This window comes from Loxodonta africana, chromosome 9, assembly GCF_030014295.1.
Source record: "Loxodonta africana isolate mLoxAfr1 chromosome 9, mLoxAfr1.hap2, whole genome shotgun sequence".
Classification (NCBI taxonomy): domain Eukaryota; kingdom Metazoa; phylum Chordata; class Mammalia; order Proboscidea; family Elephantidae; genus Loxodonta; species Loxodonta africana.
The window spans coordinates 25,867,514-25,879,631 of NC_087350.1; the positions used below are offsets into that span (position 1 = coordinate 25,867,514).

Sequence of the window (12,118 nt, forward strand, 5' to 3'; positions counted from 1 at the left end):
ATATTGTGCCTCTTTTTTAGTTGTGGGAGGAGCCAGATGCAATAACTCATCCTTCACTTTAGAAAGAATATCTCAACATGCCGCACACCACTGGACCCCTAGAAATTTCACTGAAGTGGAAGGTGACTGGATTTTTGTGGGATTAATTTCCCATGCTCTAGCACACAAATGTTTTACCAATAAGGCCAGAGTCATTGACACTTCTTTATTAGGTTCAGTCAGCATAATGTCATCGATGTAATGGACCAGTGTGATGTCTTTTGGAAAGGAAAGGTGATCAAGGTCCCTGCGGACTAAATTAGGGCTGGAGAGTTGGTACACCCCCAAGGTAGGTATTGAAGGTGTATTGCTAGCCCTGCCAGCTGAAGACAAACTGTTTGTGGTGATCTTTCAAAACCAGAATTGAGAAAAATGCATTGGCTGGCTCAATAGCTGCATATCAGGTACCAGGAGATTTATTAATTTGTTTAAGCAATGAAACCACATCTGGAAAAGCAACTGTAATTGGAGTCACCACTTGGTTAAGTTTATGGTAATCCACTGTCACTCTCCAAGATCCATCTGTTTTTTGCACAGGGCAAATAGGCAAGTTGAATGGGGTTGTGGTGAGAACCACCATGCCTGCGTCCTTCGAGTCCTTGATGGTGACACAATTCTGCAATACCTCCACGAGTGTGTTATTGCTATTTTCCTAAGTAGGGACAGTTTTAATGGCTTCCACTTGGCTTTTCCTACAATAATAGCCCTTACTCCATTTGTCAGGGATTCAGTATGTGGGTTCTGCCTGTTGATGAGTGTATCTATATGAATTATGCATTCTGTAACTGGGGAAATTCCTACAGGATAGGTTTGGAGACCCACTGGACCCACTGTGAGATGAACCTGAGCTAAGACTCCATTAATAACATGACCTCCATGTTCCCCTAGACTGACTGGTGGACCACAATGACATTTTGGGTCCCCGTGAATTAGTATCTGGTATTTATTCAGTAATCCCCCCAAAATCTGATTATTTCCTTTTCCCAGTGAAAAGCCACTCTTGTAAAAGGCCGTAGATTCCCTTGGGGATGGCTGGGAGAAAGATTAACAGTATACATTTTTGGCAGTGTAGTGGGGTCCTTCCTCAAGAGGACCTAGCTTCCCCTTCATTCAAGAGGTTGTGGGTCTGTAAGCTGGCTCAAGTTTGGGAATTGATTGAGGGGGCGAGACTCTTTATTCTGGCTATTTAAATAAGACTGCCATTTACTTGACCCAGAATTTCTTCTGCTTGTACAGATCAAGTAAATATTTAATACATTTCCCATCTATTTCACTCCTGGGACACCGTGATTAAGTAGCAAATGCCATAAGTCCACATGAGCCAGACTATTCTGATTACTGCTTTGACTCAGTTGTCCATTATGGTAGCTTTGTCCCCCTTGTCTTTGTCAGTTAAGTGCTGCCACTTGGCCCCTACCACCATGGGGTCCAATCAACTCCATTTTAGTTAGGTTACTTAATTCGGTTACGGTAGTTCCCACTGTCAAATCTGATTTACATGAAATAGCAATCACAGTAGTCCTCAAGGATGCTGGGGCTCCCTTCACAAATTTGTTCCTTGCTGTTGTGGTAAAAGGTATGTCCTCTGGGCACTCCGTGTGTGGGTTTGTGGGTCTAATCTGGTAAATTTACTCAAAGATGCCAATTCCCATAAGCCTTTGGATACCTTCTTCTACCATATACCAAGGTATGTCTGGTACTTCAGCTTGATTTAGTGTAGGCTACTGTGTAATTTGGTGGCGTAGTGGTTAAGCGCTACAGCTGCTAACCAAGAGGTCGGCAGCTCATATCTGCCAGGCGCTCCTTGGAAGCTCTATGGGGCAGTTCTACTCTGTCCTATAGGGTTGCTATGAGTCGGAATCAACTTGACGGGAGTGGGTTTTGGGTTTTACTGTGTAATTCCTGCTTCAGTGAACCAACCAAATAAACGATTAGATCCTTTTCTAACCTCTTGAGCTAAAACATTGAATGAATTAATTGTGCTTATTGGACCCATATCAATAAACTCAGACTGGTCCAACTTTATGTTCCTTGCAGCATAATCCCACATCCTTAACAGCCATTCCCACACATATTCCCAAGGTTTCTGTTTGTACATATTAGAAAAGTCAAGCAGTTCTTTTGGAGTGTAGCGTACCTCCTCCTTGGTCACACTTTGTATTTCACCTTTTGGGAATTGCTGGGACGTAAGTTTGATTATAGGTCTAGAAGCCACGTTTGGTGGTGGGGTTGTGTTTTGAGAACATTCAGCACTGCCTTATAAGGCATCTGCCTCAGGAGATGCCCCAGGCAATGACTCAGACAAAGGCTCTTTAGACACAGGTGGGTTAATCAGATGGGGGTGGAGATTCTACTGGGGAGAGTGGCTTAGCAGGCGAAGATTGAGTGGTCTCTTCAGATGTGAGTGAGAGGGCTGGTTCTGTTGGCAGGAGCTATTCAATGGAATTTAGCGACTCAATATCCCCACCTTCCTCATTGTCTGCCCATATGTCCCTATCTGAATTTTTAGGACTCCATTTCTTCCCAATCAGTGCCCTCACTTTAACTTCAGACACCATTCAAGGTTGGGAATTCAACTGGCATTGTTATTCAGCCACTCTTACGATAAGACTCTGAATTTGGTTTTTGGCAATATCAACTCTGCTACGAAAAAATAAGGGCACAAATGGCAACTTCCAGGTCCCTTATGGGGCACTTGAGCTTTGACTCTGAAGCCCTGAGATCATCTCTTTCTTTTGCCACTTTGTCTTGCAAAAGTAAGATCAACCAACCAGCTTCCCTATACTTCTAACTGAGAAAATTGTAGAAAAATATCAAACATGGGACTACCCAGATCCTTGGTTCTCACCAATACTTGGTCTATTTGGTAGTGATATTTTGCATGTTAATATTGCCACCTGAAGCCAGGGATTAGCAGTACCCCCTTTACTACTGGAGGCAGAGTCATCAGTGCCTTTAAGACTAGTTGAACTTGAGGACAAGTTTAGAAAACTCATCCTTAGAATTTTGTTTCTCTAGTACCACCCTTGGTACCAAATGTCTTAGGCTGGGTTCTCTAGAAAAGCAAAACTAGCGAAGCACATATATATGTGTATAAAAAAAATTTTTTTTTATATATATATATGTGTATATATGTGTGTGTGTGTTTACCTGTGTTTTATTGACTGTGCAAAGGCATTCAACTGTATGGATCGTAACAAATTATGGATAACATTTCAAAGAATGGTAATTCCAGAACACTTAATTGTGCCCATGGGGAACCTGTACATAGATCAGGAGGCAGTTGTTCGAACAGAACAATGGGATACTACATAGTTTAAAGTCAGGAAAGGTGTGTGTCAGGGTTGCATCCTCTCACCATACTTATTCAGTCTGTATGCTGAGCAAGTAATTCGAGAAGATGGAGTATATGAAGAAGAACGGAACATCAGGATTGGAGGAAGGCTCATTAACAACCTGTTATGCAGATGACACAACCTTGCTTGCTGAAAGCAAAGAGGACTTGAAGCACTTACTGATGAAGATCAAAGACCACAACCTTCAGTATGGATTACACCTCAACATAAAGAAAACAAAAATCTTCACAACTGGACCAATAAACAACATCATGATAAACGGAGAAAAGATTGAGGTTGTCAAGGATTTCATTTTACTTGGATCCATAATCAACACCCATGGAGGCAGCAGTCAAGAAATCAAAAGATGCATTGCATCAGGCAGATCTGTTGCAAAAGACCTCTTTAAAGTGTTGAAAAGCAAAGATGTCACCTTAAAGACTAAGGTGCACCTGACCCAAGCCATGGTTTTTTTAATCGCCTCATATGCATGTGAAAGGTGGACAATGAATAAAGAAGACCAAAGAATTGACACCTTTGAATTGTGGTGTTGGTTAAGAATATTGAATATACCATAGACTGCCAAAAGAACAAACAAATGTGTCTTGGAAGAAGTATAATCAGAATGCTCCTTAGAAGCAAGGATGGTGAGACTATGTCTCACGTACTTTGGAATGTTATTAGGAGGGACCAGTCCCTGGAGAAGGACATCATCCTCAGTAAAGTAGAGGGTCATTGAAAAAGAGGAAGACCCTCAACAAGATGGATTGACACAGTGCCTGCAACAATGGGGTTAAACATAACAATGATTGTGAGGATGGCGCAGGACTGGGCAGTGTTTTGCTCTGTTGTACACAGGGTCGCTATGTGTCAGAACCAACTCCATGGCACCTAACAACAACAACATATATATGTGTGTGTGTGTGTGTATATTTAGAGAAACACAGAGATTTATCACAAGGAAACAGCTCATGCTGTTTTAGAGCATGGCAAGTCCCAAATCTGTGGGTCAAGTGTCAGGCTGGAGGCTTCTCATGACTCATGTATCTGCACGGGCTGACGAATCCAAGATCAGCAGGTCAGATGGCAGGCTGCTGGCTCACAGGTCGTGCAGGATGGTGAATCCAAGATAGGCAGGTACAATGGTACCCTGCGGGGTCACTGTCTGTGGAGGCCGATGAATCCCAAGATCTGCAGGTAAGAAAATGGTGAGCTGGATGCAGAATCCAGAGGAAGTGATCGAGCTTTGCCAGAACATCCGTATACATATATTGGATGCAGGCCACTCTCTGAGAAAACTCCTCTTACATCTGATTGGCTGATCACATCAGATCACATCATGGAGGATGATTACTTCATTACATAACTGCCAAATTACATCATGACATAACTGCCAAACTACATCAATGCATAACTTCCAAACCACTGAGAATCATGGCCAAGCTAAGTTGACACACAACCTTAACCATCACGGGATGCTTCATACAGATTGTGATATTTGAGCTGATCCTTGAAGGATGAATTACCAAGTAGATAAGGTAGGGTGGGGGTAGGGGAATTCTCTAAGGCTTTCAAATATGCATGTCAGCTTCTGGAGTGAAGGTGAATGGGTCTGAGAATCAGCCTCTTCTGTTAGAGCAGTGGCTTATAAGTGTCCTACAATTACAGGATCCTTTTGAAGATTTTATGAAAATTATGTACTTTCTACACAAAAAGGCATACATATATTTAGTTATTTTGCATAGTACTCATGTTGGGGGGCTTACAGACCCTCTGAGGACCATATGGGGTGCCATAGACCCAAACTCAGAACCTTTTTAGGGGATTAATACTGTGGTTAGGTAGTGTTCTCTAAGCCTGTTGCTGTAAAGAGAGTGGACTACATAGTTTTAACTTTGTTAAGATGTGTGAGAAATTGGCTGCTCTGGATTGAAATATAAGTCTTTTGACACAGGAGCTTTCATTCTTCAGGATATAGTTTTTGTGGTGAGAAAAAAAAAAAAAAAGGAAGCCATTCTTGGGAAAATGGACTGTTGGTTCAGGCAAAGAGAACTGGTCCATACATTAGGGGCAAACATTTGGTTATTTTAGAGATGAACTCTTGGGAGGCAAGTGAAAGTCTGATGGCTTTTCTCAAACTGGGAGCTTAAGTCATAGTGGGAAAGGACAAGCGGTATGTGAATTCTATTGAGGAAAGGTCTAATCAAAGTCCAAGGCTCATGTCTAAATTAAGTGGCTAAGTGTGGGCAACTGGAGGCCCAAGTGGGCAGCATCAAGAAAACCTGAAAGCAGAGATGGGAAACCTAGGGCAAGGGGACAGAAGATTCAGGGCCGGAAGCTAATGACTGGAGTGGGTGGAGTTTGGAAGCGCTAGGGCAGGGAAGAATAATCCTGCTCTCCAGGCTCAACGAGGTGGAGCTGGAGTGTGAGTCAGAAACTTTTCTTCGTCAGTAATAGAACTTTGTCATGGGGAGGACTTGATAATTGGCTTGTTGTTGTATGCCGTCGAGTCGATTCCAACTCATAGCGACTCTGCAGAGTAAAACTGCCCCATCGGCTTTCCTAGGCTGTAATCTTCGCGGGATCAGATCACCAGGTCTTATCTCCCTCGGAGCCACTTGTGGGTTCAAACTGCCAACCTTTCAGTTAAGCAACCTAGTGCGACCAGGCCTCGTCCTGATATTTGTGTAGGAGAAGCCAAAGCCTTAGTGTTCCAAAACTGGGATCAGAATATGATTTGGGTTCTGAGTGAGACCAGCAGCCAGCTAGCTCAGTGTTGAGCTGGTCCCCACTGTTCTAGGGCTTCACATAGCCCCTGACTAAACCAAAAAAAACCCCATTTCTGTCAAGTTGATTCCCAGCCAGCTAGCTTTCCATTAGCAGCCAAGCATCTTAACCAGGGCACCACCAGGGCTCTTTAACCCCGGACTAGAGGGAGGATTGGTCGCAGTCTGGGCATACCTGGTTAAGAGGCTCCAGCTGGGGGGCTAGAATGCTCTAGGGCAGTGATGCTGAGCCTTGGTTGCAAGTTAGAGATACCTGAGGAGCTTTACAAACCCCTGTGCCTGGCCAGACTTCAGACTAAATCAGAATATCTGGGGGCTGGGGCCCAGGCATCAGTGTTTTCCCAAGTGACTGTACTGTGCAGTCAAGGTTGAGAACCTCTTCTAGAGAAGCCAGACAGTCATAACACAATCCTGGTTGTTTTTGAAAAAAAAAAGTGGTTCTCAAATAATTTTGGTTGAAACCAGGCTGCTGAGTCAAAATTGTTTCCCCCACCTTCCTCCAGCCATCTGGGCGGGGAGGGGTGGGGGGAGCTTTTTTGACTTAGTTATCACAAGTGCCCACATTGAGCCAGTGCTTTTCAGACTTTTGTATGCATACAGATCACCTGTGGGCCTTATTACAAGGCAGATTGCAATTTTTTTTTTTCAAAAAAAATTCTATTTTACATTATTTGAAGGTTTACAGAACATACTAGTTTCTCATTAAACAGTACACACATTGTTCTATGACATTGGTTAACAACCCTACGACATGTCAACACCCTCCCTTCCCAACTTTGGGTTCCCTATTACCACCTTTCCTGTTCCCTCCTGCCCTCTAGTCCCTGCGCCTGGGCTGGTGTGCTCCTTTAGCCTTGTTTTGTTTTATGGGCCAGGAGTCCCTGGGTGGTGTGAATGGTTTAGTGCTGGACTACTAATTGAAAGCTTGGCAGTTTAGAAGAAAGACGCATCTTGGAAGAAAGGCCTGGCAATCTGCTTCTAAGAGGTCACAGCCTTGAAAACCCTATAGGGCACAATTCTACTCCGCACACATGGGGACAGCGTGATTTGGAATTGACTCTTGAAGGCAATTGACCACAACAACAAGAGGTATGGGATGGCATCTGAGAATTTGTGTTTCTGAGAAGCTCCCAGGTGATCTTGCTGATCTGAAGGCCGCACTTTGAGTAGCAGGATTCTAGCCTTAAAACTGTTTAGCTGATTTTACTCATTCTTTTATTCATTTATTGAAAGGTGCATATTCCCTGCCAGCTACTTTGCTAGTTAAGTGTAGAAGATGTGGTTGTGAACAGGAAAGACAGAGCCTTGCCCTCAAGGACCATCAAATCCAGGAGGAAAGACAGCAAACCCATCATTTCACAAGTAAATCCTTAGAAGCCCTGGTGGTACAGTGGTTAAGGCCAGTGGCTGCCAACAAAAAGGTTGGCCAGTTTGAATCCACCGGCCACTCCTTGGAAGCCCTATGGGGCAGTTCTACTCTGTCTTTTAGGGTCACGATGAGTCGGAATTGACTCGATGGCTATGGGTTTGTTTTTCTTTTTTTCACAAAGGAAAGTACAGGCTGCTATGAGACAACATCATAAGGACTCTTGGTTTAGTTAGCAGGACGTGATTGTGATTCACGAGGTAAAGTAAACCCCAAGAGACCTGTGCTGTGTACTGATGCTCTTTCTGGCTGTGGGAACCCACTGACTTCTCCCTGCAGCTTCCAAGAGCACTGGCTATATTTAGTACATTGACCCTCTTTTGCTGCCGTACGTTTTCTCATGGTGGCCTCGGCCACTCCCTTGACTTTCCTTATCCACCCTATTTCAACCTCTCTTTTCTGAGTGCCAGGTTCATGTTTCTAACAACTGATGAGCATCTCCAACTAGGAGACAGGTAGCACCCAAAACTCAACATATTCTGGAAGAAATTCTACGTCCTCTCCATCAAATCAGCTCTTCTTCAATATTTCTGACATGGGCACTACCTTTTTTTTTCAGCCAATCAGTCCAAACCCAGCATTTAATTATATATGGACATCACTGTTGTTAGCCCAAGGATTATGTAGTACATGCTTTTGTCATAGGATCTGAAATGGTATATGTTACATATACTTGATTCATAAATGACCTAAATTGAATAAATAGCACATTGTAGACGCTAACATTCATTTAGTCCCATGCATTTTTGGGAGATATTTTATGTACCTTAATTTGTGTGTAGTCCTCCCAATAGCTTTCTAGGGAGGCATTGTCATCTTTTATAGATTAGGAAAATGGGGGCCATAGAGTGCCCAGTTGATAAATCACAGCAGTATTTTAATCTCACTTTTTCCAACTTCAGAAACCATCATGTTCTTTTACTAGCTACACACTTTATATACCATAAAGGGCTTTCTATGAACTGTTAGTATTGGGAATATATTTTAAAAATAAAAGCTCTTTCAAATACTGTTCATGATTTTTTCCCCCTCAAATTTGTAAAATATACTAATAAACTGTGTCTTCTGAAACAGGCTTAGTTACTTTAAAACAACTGTGCCCAGCCCACAGCTATACAGAATAAATATTAGTTTCCTTTCATAGATCCAAATATTCTGTATTTTGGGTTTTTTTTTTTGTCTTTTTCCTTTCAATGCTCCACTCTGGACATTTTCTACTGAATCATCTTCTAGATAACTAATTCTCTCTTTAGCTGGAACTATTCTGTTATAAATCCATCTGTAGCATTTGTAATTTCTATTATATTGTATTTTTCAGTTCTAGAATTTCCATTTGATTATTTTTAAAAAATATACATAGATTCCAGTTCCCTGGTGAAATTTTCCATCTTGTCATCTATTTTCTTAAACATGTTAATCACAATTATTTAAAGATCTATATTAACTCCATTATGTGGCTCACCTGTGAGTCTGTTTCTATTGTCTGTTTTTTTTTTCTTTTTTTGTCCTTTTCTTTTGGTATGCCTGGTAATTTTTTATTGAATGTCAGATATTTATTGGCTGTTAGCTCTTGATGATATATTCTTCCACAGAGGAGTTTTTTTTTAGCTTCTGACAGGCAGAGTATCAGAGAAGGAGCAGATCGTTTTAATTCAATCTTCTTTACCCAGATGGTGTAGCTATTCCAGGGATCCCAACTGTATACCAGGGTTTCTCAACTTTGGTGGATCCTCCAATTATTATTCTCTTATCAGTGGCGATAGCTCTGTTTAGTTTATCAGCTCTTTAGCAGCTGTTTTCTGCTCTGCTTCTCTCCTCTCTGCCTATGAAATCTACACGTCAGCAAATGCCTAAGTGATGATGGTAGTGGTAGTGGAAAGAAGGTGTTGGTCAACTTCTATGCTTTTCTTATTCTGGGAACTTGGCCTCTCAGTTTTTGATTATCTTGATACCTGTTCCATGCCTTTGAAGAGATTTTATTTTTTAATTTAATCCAGTTTTTCTATGTGCTCTTTTATCACTTTTGAGAGGTAATATTCTTACGGATTGAATTGTGTCCCCCCAAAATATGTGTTGTAAATTCTAAGCCCTATACCTGTGGCTATAGTCCCATTTGGGAATGGGTTTTCTTTGTTATGTTAATGAGACAGTTTTAGCGTAGGGTGTGTCTTAAGTCAGTCTCTTTTGAGCTATAAAACAGCAGGTTGAGCAAGCAAGCACAGATGTGGGAAAAATGATGCCGTGCCAAGGAACCAAGAAACAGAAGCTGAAAAGAGAGAAGGACCTTTCCCCAGAGCCAACAAAGTGAGAATGCCTTCCCCTAGAGTCGACACCCTGAATTCAGACTTCTAACTTCCTGAACTGTGAGAAAATAAATTTCTCTTTGTTAAAGTCACCCATTTGTGGCATTTCTGCTATAGCAACACTAGATAATTGAGACGTCTCTTCTGTTTTTTATGTATTTATTTATTTTTTAGCTCTGAAGTTTGTTTGATAGAGCTGTTTTTCGATTGATCAGATTAGCCTAGCAACTGGTGCTAGGTGCAGGTGAGAGATCTCTACTTGAGTTATAGCTTAGTCGGCTACCTGCTCACCCTACAAGAACCTTTGTCTTTTCCCTTGTCATTCTTTTGCTCTGCATTCTGAGGGGGTAACTTGAATAGGAACGAACTGAGTATTATGTGCTTTATCAGATGGATGGTTTTATTTCGCAGGGAACAAGTTTAAATAAGTGAAAGTGATGACAGTGACTCAGGAGACCCAGATCCTAGTTTGGTCTCGCAATAACAGAAAAGAGAAATTCTTCCACACGGAAAAAGGAGACCATGGCAATTTCTAGTGGCCTTGTCATGCTGATATAGATATTTTTTATTATTGTAAAATATATGTGTAATAACGTTTGTCAATTCAATATTTTTTACATCTACTGTTCTCTGATACCAATTCCATTAATTATGTTGTGAATCCATCACCAGTACCTGTTGCCAAGTTTTCCATCACCATAAACAGATACTCAGTGGTTGTACTTTTGAGGGTTTGAAATTTTGAAGAGGATGGTGGTGACTTTTTGAAGTGTTTGAACGCTATTTCTTCATATTTGTATATGTGTATGCATAACGTTTGTACGTATAAACACACATGCAGCCCCTTTTTTGCTTCCCTGATTCTTAGAAAGGCGTTGATGCAAATCATAAGTTATCTTCAATCTCAACCGTTAAAGGAGGTAAGAGAATTTAAGCCAAAAGGTTTTTAACTTCAGCAGGGGTTTGTGGCTATAAAATTTCATTACCTTTCTGTCTTATCTGGTATAGCTATATCTGCCCCAGTTTATTTTTTTGTTTCCTAATCTGCCAGCAATGAACTTGGACCCTGAAGGAAGCCAAGCTGCATTTCTTGTGATAACTATGAGGAGGAGCCCCAGGTCTTTGGTGACTGGAAGTTGGCATGAATGTTTTCCTTCACAGGAGTGGATTTTAGCAGTCAAGTTCACTCGCTAGCCTATGGATTCCCTCTCTCTCTCCTCCCATTATTATTATTGTTAATGGGACTACAGAGGAAGTATATCATGTGCTTTTTGTCTCTAAGAAACTTGGGGTTTAGTTGTGGGGAAAGTGAAAGATACCTGTAAAATTAAATCACAAGAGAAAAAATTAAATAGCAATAGAAGTTAATAAAAGTCAAAGTATTAAATGGAGAGTGCATATCCTGCCATAGACGTTTAATGGAGGGAGGACTGGACTGGAGTTACTGGGAAAGATTCTGTGGACTTGGGGATTTGAAATTCTTCTGGTCTTAGAAAGGAGTGAGGTGGACATTCTTGGCTGGGAGACTAGAGTGTGCCAAGGCTTGGGGTTGGGGAGCAGCAAGGTGAACTCAGGGCCCCAGAAAGTGGTAGTATAAGGATGTGAGGAAAGGACATGGGTGGAGGGGCTCAAGTCACGACGTGGAGAGCTGGGTTGGGTTTGGACCTCGCATAAGCCAAGGAGAGACATCAAAGTTCTTTGAATGGGAGAGTGTTGTGATGATTGTTTTAGGAAGGTTAAGCCGGCAGGATGCAGACTGGGTTGGAAGGGGAGATGCTGTAGGCATGGACCATGGGAGGCTTTCCTTAGAATTGCAGTTAGTAAGGGCCAGGACTGGACTGGTGGCGTGAAAGGGGAAATGAAGGCGCAAATTGGAGAATGCTTTTGAAAGAACACAGATAACCGCTTGGATATGAGTAGACGCTATCGGCATTTCACGCATATTTGAATTATGTGCCTTTGAAATAAAGCAACATAAAAATATTAACAAAGATTATTTTTTGTGAACAGTTTGGAAAGAACCCCAAAATTTTCCTTCTCTCTTCTGACAAATAGTCAACTCTGAGTGTACAGGCTTCCACACTTTACAAAATGGATCCATTCACACAAAGGCAAAGTGATTTTTCAGTAAGGAGAATCTGCTTATTCTGATGACATGCATTATAAATTTAGAGATATGTTCTTGTACTAATTTCCTAGGGTTTCCATAACAAAGTTCCACAAACTGGG

General features: G+C 41.7%; 1 protein-coding gene across 1 annotated transcript in view; it reads left to right on the plus strand.

The window, feature by feature from the left end:
- The window catches only part of FRMD3 (FERM domain containing 3), a 364,989-nt gene that overhangs the window by 68,892 nt on the left and 283,979 nt on the right, over positions 1-12,118 (plus strand). The window lies entirely within an intron of this gene.